This window comes from Falco naumanni, chromosome 1 (genome assembly GCF_017639655.2).
Source record: "Falco naumanni isolate bFalNau1 chromosome 1, bFalNau1.pat, whole genome shotgun sequence".
In the NCBI taxonomy this organism is placed as follows: Eukaryota; Metazoa; Chordata; class Aves; order Falconiformes; family Falconidae; genus Falco; species Falco naumanni.
This window is the reverse complement of record NC_054054.1, coordinates 15,919,456-15,931,522: the sequence shown is the minus strand read 5'-3', so window position 1 is coordinate 15,931,522 and position 12,067 is coordinate 15,919,456.

Sequence of the window (12,067 nt, the reverse complement as noted above, 5' to 3'; positions counted from 1 at the left end):
ATACTGTCTAATGCTGACTGACTGAAAAGTTTGTACTGCTCTTCATACTGTAATGAAATGCTGGTTGATGGTTGAGTCACTGATGCTTTAATAGGAAGTCTTAAATTTATACCTTCAAATAGATATGATAAAATGTTGCAGCCCCGTGTATTGTCTTTTTTTGTTGATTTGTCTTACGGTCTTCCAAGATTAGAGTGCAAACTCTCCTATAAAAGGCAGATGCTGTTTTTTTGAAATGTTAAATTGACATTAATTTGCTCTGCTTAGAAGACAGAGAGACATGTTATAGATGCTCATGCATAACATAGATTGTAATAAGATCTATTGCTGTTAACCCTTAAAGGAAAAAGGGTGCCTTTGTTGAATAGTAGTAAATCAGCTAGAGTCTGTTGAATAGTAGTAAATGAGCTAGTGTCCTGGTTTCAGCTGGGATAGAGTTAACTTTCCTCTCAGTAGCTGGTGCAGTGCTGTGTTTTGGACTTGATGTGAGAACAATGTTGATAGCACACTGATGGGTTTGGTTGTTGCCAAGTAATATTTATACCAAGTCAAGGGCTTCTCAGTTTCTCAGGCCCTGCCAGTGAGAGGGCTGGAGGGGCACAGGAAACTAGGGAGCAACACAGCCAGGACAGCTGGCCCGGACTAGCCAAAGGGATATTCCATACCATAAGATGTAATGCTGAGTATATGTAAGCTGGAGGAAGAAGAAGAAAGCAGGGGAGATATTCAGTGCTATGGTGTTTGTCTTTCCAAGTAACCTGCTTTCCTGGGGATGGCTGAACACCTGCCTGCCCATGGGAAGTGGTGAATAAATTCCTTGTGTTGCTTTGCCTGTGTGCACAGCTTTTGTTTTAGCTATTAAACTGTCTTTATCTGAGCCCACAAGTTTACTTGTTCTTACTCTTCCTATCCTCTCCCCCATCCCACTGTGGGGGGAGTGAGCGAGCGGCTGCATGGTGCTTGGTCAGCACCTGGGGCTAAACCACCCAGAAGAGCACCAAGTCTGCAAAAATCTGTGAGCTAGGTAGATCAGCTGAAGTGTTCTGTTGACAAGAAAGTATATTAAACTGTGAAGTTTCTTTTTTTCTGTACTTTTCCTTCTGTGAGCAGTAAAAGATAAATCATATACCACCTATGTCTGAATTAGTCTCTTTGACTGAAGCTATATTATTTAATATATTAAAATGATCAAGAAAACACTTGACTGTTAGCCTACAGAATAAGTGCTCCTTGTTCTTTTTTTGTAAGTAGCTGCAGCAAGGCATCTATGGGCATTTCCATTACATTAATAGTGGGGACAATGTCTTATACTGTGAGTTTTCCCCTTGTCTTTTACCCTAGAGTGAGCAGTTTAAACTACTGTTTCAGGTAGGTTGAGTGTATCTGCTGTGTAAAATAAGAGTGTTAACTACTGTAATTATCTACTTACCTCAACCTCTTTCTGCCAGCCTAGTTCTGCAGAGTCCATCACCATTCCATATTGAGAAATTCTGATATGGGTAAGAGATGTTTTTCAGCCTGTCTGTTGCCCTTTGCATTCAGTGTGATGTGTGAGTTTCACTTTAGTGCAAGAGTGAAACTACCCCATCATATAGCCTCTGCATAGGCCTAAGCTTTCATACAAAGTTTGCCATGCATATTAATTTGATTCTGAAGAAAGCATTTCTAAAAAAGAAGAAAAGGTTCTGAAGAAAATATTTCTTTACAAAATCAGCGCCTAAAAACTTATTGTAAATATGTATCTGATGGAATCTTCTCTTCTGTTTATGAAACAATGCTTTCCAAGAAAGAATTCAACAAAAAGAGAGACAGAAGTGATCTGCCTGAATTTTTGAGAGACTGGATATTCAATACCTGCTAGTGGAATACAGCATGTCTTTCAGTTGGTCTGTCCAGGTAAGTGGTTTCTAAAAAATGTATTGCAATGGTACAACGTTTCAACTGCAGATGCTGCAGGTTTCAGGTTTTGCTTGTTTGTTTTTTTCCTTGTGTGAGTAAAGAAGCTACTGTTCTTCAAAGCATAGTCAGGACAAACCCTACCTGATTATGATCTTTTTCAAAATGGAGCATTTTATCATTGTACTGGAAATAAAGTATAATCTCTAGAATTTCACTGTGTCTAAGAATGCTGGAAAATAATCCCATGCTATCTTGAAATATACTTAAGAGGGTGTAGAGCAATTTTGTGGCAGGTCTGCGCTTGTGGATGTCTTCAGGCAAAATATTTGCCCCCATCATAAAGTCAGTGGCACTTGCCTTTCAACATTCTTAAACAGCTCAGCTCAACAAACTTTTACAAACATTCATAGGTGAGTGTTTGCAAATAAAATAAGATGTCACAAGGCAGGAATCAAGATATCCTGCACTGTAAATAGGAAATCATTACCCTTTAAAAATAGAAATGAAATTGTAACTGATTAAGTTCTTCAGATCTAGTCTCATCTTCCTTCTGGGTTTTCTTTTTCCCAGGGCTGTCAGTGGAGGAGCCTTCAATGCTTTGCTCTTGTAGAGTAGCAGCAGCTCCTGGGTGAGATTTGTGGAGACAGCTTCTTTAGGCACCTCACAAGTTGAGATGGGAGATGCCACTTGAAATTTTTCCCTTAGCACACTTTAGTAGCACACTTTTGGTTTGTACTGGCATACGTAGGTGCTGTGAACCAAAGCTGGTCTAAACATGGATTTATATTACCTCTGTGTCTTGCTGTGTTTGGCAGTCATCACAGCTGGGAGATCTGGGGACAGTGATCTTTGGAGGTTATGGTTAATTTTATGTATCGGGAGTTCCAAAGAATGTCTTTAAAGTACAGTTTTATTTAGTGAGAGAAACTCATGTTTAATTGGTGCTTTTGATTTGTTAATTACTTACACGTGGTTTCTTTCTATCATAGGTTTTTTGTATGCTTTCTTCCAGCCAGCTTTCTGTTCAAGCTGCATTTTTGATAAGGTGGTCTCTCTGAGTGTCTGACCACACATCATACTTGCTCATTATCTGCTTCTCAGTGTTGGTGCCTAGTAAATGCAATTAATTTCTCATGGAAAATCATGTATTACATGTCATTTAGGTCACATTCCTAAGACAGTGTGAATAAGACCAGGTATTTTTAGTCATTTGCTCAGTCCCCATCACTATGGTAACAGGAGATTTTGTGACTGTGAGACAGATTTCTGTCTTACATCCTAGATTTGGGAGACTATTGTGACTTTTCACTGTGTCCACAGGCAGACTAGGAAAGGTTCATGCTTCCTCATTATTTAATTTATTTAGGATCTCTTAGCTATGAAATGTTATCAAGGCTTGTTTGGCCATTTGAGGCAGTGTGTGGGCTTCTTATTAATTTTGAGTTCAAAACTCTTCTAAATTATGAATGTGTAAATGATGAATAATTGCTGAAATGTGGAGATATGCCTATGTCTAAAGGGCACCCATAATATGATTTCTAACATGGAAGCATTTTGAATAAATGGCACTTATCTTTAAAGTGCCCTCTCTTTCTTAGTCTTCTAATAGAAATGTCATTATTTCTGAAGATAAGTTATTAACAGGGTATAACCTTGCTAAATTTCCTGGGAGAGGCACTGCAACTGGTTGAATGTTTTGAATTGCTGAATACTGATTTGATGCAACTGTCTTCTGTGCCAGTGCAGAGCATCCCATACCATCAGACTGCTATTCAAGAATGGAAGGATAAGGCAGAGGGAGGATGTATGTATCTGGGCAGAATGGTGGAGAGATCTGATAACTATTATACTGAGCTTTTTTGGGTGAACATTGCATCCTGTATGGCCATGTGACCAATCCATGGAAGGTTAAAACAAGAAAAGGGACACTGGTCTTGTGGCTATTTAGTCTGAGCACAGAGGGGTAAAAAAAAAAGTTTCAGATCTTCGCTTGAAAGTTTTTTCATCTCATTTTACTGTTGTCTTTTTTTTTCTTTTTTTTTCTTTTTTTTTTTAATGAATCTAAACTTTGCTAAAAAAACAGGGTCTGTGAAAATAAGCGTCCGGATTTTTAATGTCCTTTAGTTTTCCGTTTGCAGTATGAGTACTGTCTTTGGTTAACAATAATTTAGGGAGGAAAAGCTTGAAGACTTTTTCTTACATGTTCTCTTGAGAGTTTTAATTACATCAGTCATACATAACTATAAATGTGATTTGTATGGGATGTGCTTATTTGATGTAAAGGTTAGACACTGAAGATAAGATAGTAGAAATATCAGAATAAGGCAAAAGTATTTGTAGCAAAATTCTAATATTCATCATTATATAGCAAAGAGCTTGCTATTAAAACAGGAAAGAAGACTAACTTACAAAATCTGAACCAAATGTCAATTAGAAATATTGGATGGAGTAGAAGAACGTATGGAATATATAGAAGACTACTAGAAATACTGTTTTGAATCTCTGTGTTTAATACAAGCAAAGCTAATAAAATAATTTGACCAGACAAGACCATAGTAATGACATTGTCAGGAACTAAAGAAGACACCGGTACCTGGAGTGGGCTTACAAGTGCTGAATGGAGGCTTATACAGAAAAACATGGTTTTGATTTCCTTTTGATATCTGCTTTTAAACTTCTGAGGAACAAAGGGAACTTCCTTTAGGTCAAATGAATTTAACTACAGATGATTCTCTAGATGTATCTATACATACATTGTTCCTCACAGTGTGAGGAAAAATTAGTGACTGCATTACTTGCTAACACATTGCTCACCGAGGAGGTAGGAACTGACTGGAAATAATAGAATGTTTTTTTATCAGTGGTGAGGTTTAGCTGCTGGTTTCAAGAAAAGGCCAATTAAAATGAAGGTCATAGTGCAGTGATTTTTAGATTTCATACAAAGTAATGATGGTATTTCATCATATTTGAAACCAATTTGTGCTGCTACTTCATTCTGCTACTGAAAAGCAGGATGCCATGCACAATGCAGTCAGGAGAAAACCTCAGAGCAACACTGCTGTACTTTGTTTGAATAAAATAAGAAAAAATAGAGGTAATGAACTAATCAGTTTTGGCCATGTGCTTTGAGGTATCCATTGAAGTTATACCTAATTGTTAAGAAAAATATTTTAAATGTTTTCCTGAAAGCAGTATTTTAGCCTATATTTAAATATACTTTGTTTTTTCTCTGATTGATTTAAAGTGCTACATGTTCTATTCAGGTAAATATTTACGTTGACTTCAGAGGAACTATGCATGTATGTAGGTTAGATACTGGGACTGCTAGTTATTTTGCTTCTGGATTCACTGAAGAGTCCAGCAGTAATATTTTGTTATTTAATATATTTGCTGGCTGAGACTGGATTAGGTAAATAGTTGTGAGCTGATCCTGGTATATGTTGTTAAAGCAAACTGTTCACAGTTGTAGCATCCTGATAATTGGACTATTTTCAAATAAAATGTAAACACATTAAGGATTTTCTCTGCAATTGGCCCTTCTGAGCTGCCTCTACTGAAAACCAGATTTTCTCATCTTTGTATTTGTGATCTTGATAACTAGTCTTGTATTTATATATTCAGTGTTTAGGCTAAGGATGTGTCGTGGTGTATTGCATATCACATATTCTACTTGATTTTGAACCATTGCCTATAAGCCATCTCAATTTATATCAACCTTGCCTCATTGCTGGCTGTTCTACATTTGCAGGGAGGTAGTAAAGCATCTCTTCATTTCAGCACAGAAGTGTCCAGATTTTTCATTTATTTATATTTTCATATATTAGTGGAAAGTAAGATTTTAGAGGAGCTTTTAGGTTGCAGACTGGTCTGGCTTGTTTGAAACAACAAAGGATAGTGCAAAACAATGAACTCTAACAGACATGTCAAGGCAGTGTGTCTTCATTAGTCAATTCCAATTCCCTTTCAAGCTGCAGACAGGGAGGGGAGATGCAGAAGGTCCCCAGGATACGCTTCTTTACATGAAGCTAATAGAGGGTAGTGGAGCAGTCCCACGCTGCCCTTGTCACAACCTGTGGTTCAGAGCTTAACTCATGCTCAGCCTTCATCATTTTTCAGTACCACTGGGCTGTTTCATTATAACTGGTGAATGTTACTGGGGCTTTTGGAAAGGTCTCATGTTTTTGGGGGTTCAGAGCTCAGAAATGTGCTGTCTGACTGAAGCACCCCAACACACCCTGCAGTTATTTTCTCTCTTAGTTCTTCCTTACTTACTGTGGTTCATATTTGTGACATCTTATGTATAAATTGTTAAATGTAAACAACACCTAATAGCAACGTCTGTTGCATTCATGCCAGAAAAGCCTTATTTATAGAGCAGGACCCTTCTGTGCTGAGTACTGTGCACATTTTGAAAGAAAAATATGCTTCCTGCATCACTCATGGGAAATTGCCTCTAAAACTGTTTATTTTTCATTAAACAAAATCTTAAAGAACAAGCAACGGGAAGCTATGAATGCTGTAATAGGAACAAAAGTGTAACAGCTCTCATGCATCTGGCAGAACACAATACTCAGGAGTTTCTTTCATTGTACTGTTGTTTAATAATGTTCTCCACACCTATGTGGTAACGAGCCCTGAGACAGACGTAGGCTATCATTATGGCCATTTAAGCCAAATATAACATTAAGAAATTTAAATTCCACCATGGAAGAACTCTACAAGAGAGTTAGTGATAATGAATAGATGCATTAATAAAATGTCATAACAGAGCTATTGCAAAGCTTTGCATTTCCTACATAATGTTTGCTGGATAAAGGCTAAATGCATATCTGATCTAATGATCCCTTCCGGTCTTAAAGACTGTGGCTCATTCACTGTCAACTGCAGCAAAAGGAAATAACATAAATATAGTATGCTCCTCTCCTTAACTGCTGATTCCCTCCCAAAAGAATTACAGATTAATATGCATTTAAAAGGTTAAAGAGCTCCCACAACATCTGGAATGTTTGTCGACAAGCATGCTTTCTAATCTACCACACATACACAAACATAAGCCTGTTTTTTGTTTTTTTGTTTTTACCATTTTTCCTTTGAAAGGAAGGTAAATTTAATGCTTAAGAACATAATTTGCTTGCGTGTTTTGCTGTTAGCCTATCATCAGTATGATCCTCCTGGGGTTGCCAGATTGGAACAGGAAATTCAGTTTTGGTTACCCACAGAGACGAGAGTACCCTAGACCAGCCACGAACCTTGTTTTAACATGGTTAAATGTTATTTATTTTTGAAAGTAATAGTAGTTCAAAACATCATCATGGATTTGTTAAGATGTCTTGATAATAAAGTTGAGACCTAAACAGAACAGATGTCCTGCTTAGTTGATAAAGGGAGTTTTTGAAAGTCTGTTCACATTTTGCATCACATTTAGAATTATTCTAAAAATCTACTTTGGAACAACAATGCAACTATCTGAGAAGCAAATCTTCTCCTCAAAATTCTCCTTTGCTACAATGTCTACAGGATAGTTGACAACAGCTGAACTGGTAGTATGCTGACACTGCTGCCTGTCATCCAGACTGATGCTGCTTTATTTGTATTCTCCTGTCTTGTCTCTTCCTCTTACACCTAAGCTATAAAATCTTGGACTGGCTTTTTGTTCCATCTGTGTTAGAATCTGGCACTGAGGGTGTTGTTTTGTGCCTAGGGCTCCTGAGCACTATCCTAATACTCATAGATTGTACAAATAATGATGCCTTTTCAAACCTGCTTTAAAGTAAGTTGGGGATTTTTTTAAATTTAAATGATGGAACTTCTCTACACCCATATAGGCAGAGTATAACTCCTTACATTTGACTAGTTTTCTGTGCCAGCTGCATCTCTTTACACCCAAATTTGGGAAGGATGATACCTATCACAATGAATCCAGTGGCAGGTTATTGAGTGGGAGGCATGACAGGGTTGCAGTAGTTATCCGTCAGTGTATGACCAGTGGTGGAGCACAGAGCAGTGTTTATGCTGGTCTGACTGCTTCTGGGACCATCTGGCTGAAGATTATGGAGCAAGGACCTTCCCTGGGCCAGCATTTTTCAGTGCAAGTACTTATCACAAATGTATGGGGTGTAACCTCTTGGCTGAAGCTTAGAATGCTTTTCCCTCTGCTCTCTCTAATGACACCGTTTAGTATCACTGCAATAGAGTGGCTTGATCAGGTTGCTTGTCTTCTCTCTTAGCACTTTGGCCTGTGTCAGGCCCAGAAGGGCCATTTCATCAGATCACAACTCTTTCCACCTAACAGTTTGTGTTTTCATTAGTGTCACTAGAGGGAATTTATATTTTTATATAAATATTTGTGGCTCTGTTTACTAATATATTTCATACAATAATATCAAATGCAATTCATTCCCTTAATACAATAGCACCCACATTTTCAAACCTTTTTAAAGGTTTAAGTAAATCAGCATGTGTGCCACACAGTAATGGTTAACAAATAATGATAATGCTGCTTTGGCTATTTTACAGTCTCTAGGAGATTTTCCAAGTCACCAACTGGTACAAGTAGGCAGTCCCCATTTCATTATTATGGACAAACATGAAAGTATTGTAGCAGTGTGCACCCTCTGATTTGTCTCCCGCTCATCCTCATCTGTCTCTGGCCTCAAGTTTTCTCTTTGCTGTGGCTAGATACTGTTCACCTGTTGAAGTCTCTGACTTTTGGTGAGTGAGTATCCACATGAAGTAAATCATAAAATGGTTTGGGTCAGAAGGGATCTTAAAGATCCCCTGGATTCTAACCCCCCTGCCATGGGCAGGGACACCTTCCACTAGACCAGGTTGCTCAGTGCCCCATCCAGCCTGGCCTTGAGCACTGCCAGGGATGGGGCACCCACAGCTGCTCTGGGCAACTTGTTCCAGTGCCTCATCGCTTTCATCATAAAGAATTTCTTCCTTGTACCTAATCTAAATCTACTCTTTTTCAGTTATAAGCCATTCCTCCTTGTCCTGTTGCTACATGCCCTTGTAAAAAGCCCCTCTCCAGCTTTCTTGTAGGTGCCTTTAGGTATTGGAAGGCCACTATAAGGTGTCCCCGGAGCCTTCTCCAGACTGAGCAACCCCAACTGTCTCAGCCTGTCTTCACAGGAGAGGTGCTCCAGGCCTCTGATCATCTTTGTGGCCTCCTCTGGACTTGCTGCAACAGGTCCATGTGTTTCTTCTGTTGGGGGCCCCAGAGCTGAACGCAGGACTCGAGGTGGGGTCTCATGAGAGCAGAGTAGAAGGGGAGAATCCCCTCCCTCAACCTGCTGGCCGTGCTTCTGTTGATGCAGACCAGGATACAGTTGCTTTCTGGGCTGCAAGACTCCACAACCCCTCTGGGCAGCCTGTTTCAGTGTTCCATCACCCTTAAAGTAAAGAAGGTTTTCCTCATATTCAGAAGGAACTTACTGGTTTTCAGTTTGTGCCCTTTACCCCTTGTCCTGTTGTTGTGCACTACTGAAAAATGCCTGTTCCCACCCTCTTGAGGCTCCGCCTCAGGATATTTGTATGCACTGATAAGATCCCCTCTCAGTCTTCTCTAGGCTAAACAGGCCCAGCTCTCTCAGCCTTTCCTCATCAGGGAGATGCTCCAGGCCCCTCATCATCTTTGTAACCCTCCACTGGACCTTCTCCATAGTTCCCTGTGTCTCTTGAACTGGGGAGCCCAGAATTGGACACAGTACTCTAGGTGCAGCCTCACCAGGTCAGAGTAGAGCAAGAAGATAACCTCCCTCGACTTGCTGGCCATGCTTCTCCAAATGCACCCTGGCATCCTATCAGCCATGTTGGCCACCAGGGTTCACTGCTGGCTCATGGGCAACTTGCTGTCCATTAAGACTCCCAGGACCTTCCCCGCAGAGCTGCCTTCCAGCAGGCAAGCCCCAGCCTATACTAGTGCTCCCTATGTACAGGACCTTAGTTGTGCAGGGTCTCCTGTTGTAGAAGGCCACCAGTTTTGTCAGGCACATTTTGCCCTTAGTGAAGCCATTTTGTCCATCAAGAATCACCAAAAAATGAAGTCCCTTCCAGTAAGAGAACTCATCAAGTTCACTTGTGTCTTAATGGCATTAGCTTTTAAAACTTTTTTCCATGTAGAAGTTTACTTTGGTTTCTTAACTAAATGAAGTGCTCTTGAAGGCGCACCAAAATACTGATGGAGCAGATTCATCACTTCTTATGCCTTAATGGCTGCATATCGGTTAAAACACCTTAGGATGATGTTTGCTCTTTTTGTAATTGTGTTGATAACTGCTGTTCTGTTTTTTATTCGTTATAGCACAAGTCTTCACTGTTGTCTAGACAGTTTCCCCCGTTTTTGAACCTCTGATTATTTCTTTCCAAGTTTACTACTTTGCACTTGTCTTTATTGAATTTTATCTTGTTGACTTTGGGCCATTTCTCCAATTTATCAAGACAATTTTGAGTGTGACTGCTCTCCTGTAATGTTCTTGTAACTGTTTCCAACATGGTGTCATCTACAAGCTTTATAAGTGTCTTCTCTATTCCATTATATTAGTAGTCATTAATGAACATGCTGAATAGAACTGGACTCGGGACAGAGCTCACTGAGACCTCACTTTGTACTTCATCTCAATTTTGACAGAAAAGTATCTATCCACCCTTTGAGTAAGATAATTTGATCCCTAGTAAAAAAAAATGAGTCAGCAGAAAATATGAGCTTGAAGATTAGGTAGCTATTAAGAGATTCACAAATTCTAGCATAGAATATCAGTATGTGGGAGAGAAATTAAATGTTCACCATTTATTGCTACAAATATGTCTTTTACATGATTTAAAAAGGTTTATTCTCCAATAATACATGAAAAGATTTATCATTGCAGTAATTTTTGTAAGAAAGATATATATTAGGTTTTAAAACTTTGAAGAACTTCTTGCTGTCAGTGAGGAGATGGTCAATATAAATTGACATAACTATCACCACTAATAAAATATACAGTATAATATTTATAATATATTTAATATATGCACAGTAAAAGGCATCTATGTAGAAGTGGATATGCTTGTATAATGCATATAGAACATTGTCCCGCTTTCAGCTGGGATAGAGTTAATTTTCTTCTTAGTAGTACAGTGCTGTGTTTTGGCTGTGATGTGAGAATAATGTTGATAGGACACTGATGTTTTTCGTTGTTGCTGTGTGATATTTATACTAAATCAAGGTCTTTTCAGTTCCTTGGGCCCTGCTAGCCAGAGGGCTGGTGGGGCACATGAAACTGGGAGGGGACACAGGCAGGACAGGTGAGCAAAGCTAGCCAAAGAGGTATTCCATACCATACCATATGGCATCATGCTGAGTATATAAGCTGGGAGAAGAAGAAGGAAGGGGGGGACATTTGGCATTATGGTGTTTGTCTTACCGAGTAACCGTTATGCGGGATGGAGCCCTGCTCTCCTGGGGATGGCCAAACACCTGCCCACCGATGCAAAGTAGTGAATGAATTCCTCATTTTGCTTTGCTTGCATGCGCAGCTTTTGCTTTACCTATTAAATTGTTCTTATCTCAACCCTTGAGTTTTACATTCCTTTCAGATTCTTCTCCCCATCCCTCTGGGTGAGGGGGAGTGAGCAAGTGGCTGCATAGTACTTGGTTGCCAGCCGGGGTTAAACCACGACAAACATAAAAATAAAGCTGAAGCATTGTATAATATAACTTGATATAAAAAAAAGGGCTATATCCAGTGAACAGAAATCACTTGTTAAACAGGAGGAAATGTAATTAATCACTGCTCCCATATGCCAAGATCTCTTGACAGGGCAATGAATGTAAAGAGTTCGAACATATTATTTGATAACTACAAAGGGAGAATCATTCTAATATCCAGTTTATGTACTAGTTTATATGTTATGTTAGTTTCATCTTTTTTTGCAATTTTTATCCATACTTCGAAAGCACAATAATCTTTCCAATACTGCTTTGTTGTAGATAAGTGTATATTCTCATTTCTTATTTCTTAGATGGAGAAATAAAGAAAAGAGTTGAAATTATTTGTCTCTGATCGTATACTGAATTGGTCTTAGAAATTTGGTCTGAATTGTTTAAAATTGGCTTAGAACTGGTCCTTAGGTCTATGCTCATCAAATAGGTGATTTGTAAGGACAAGCTTATTTTTTTTTCTGT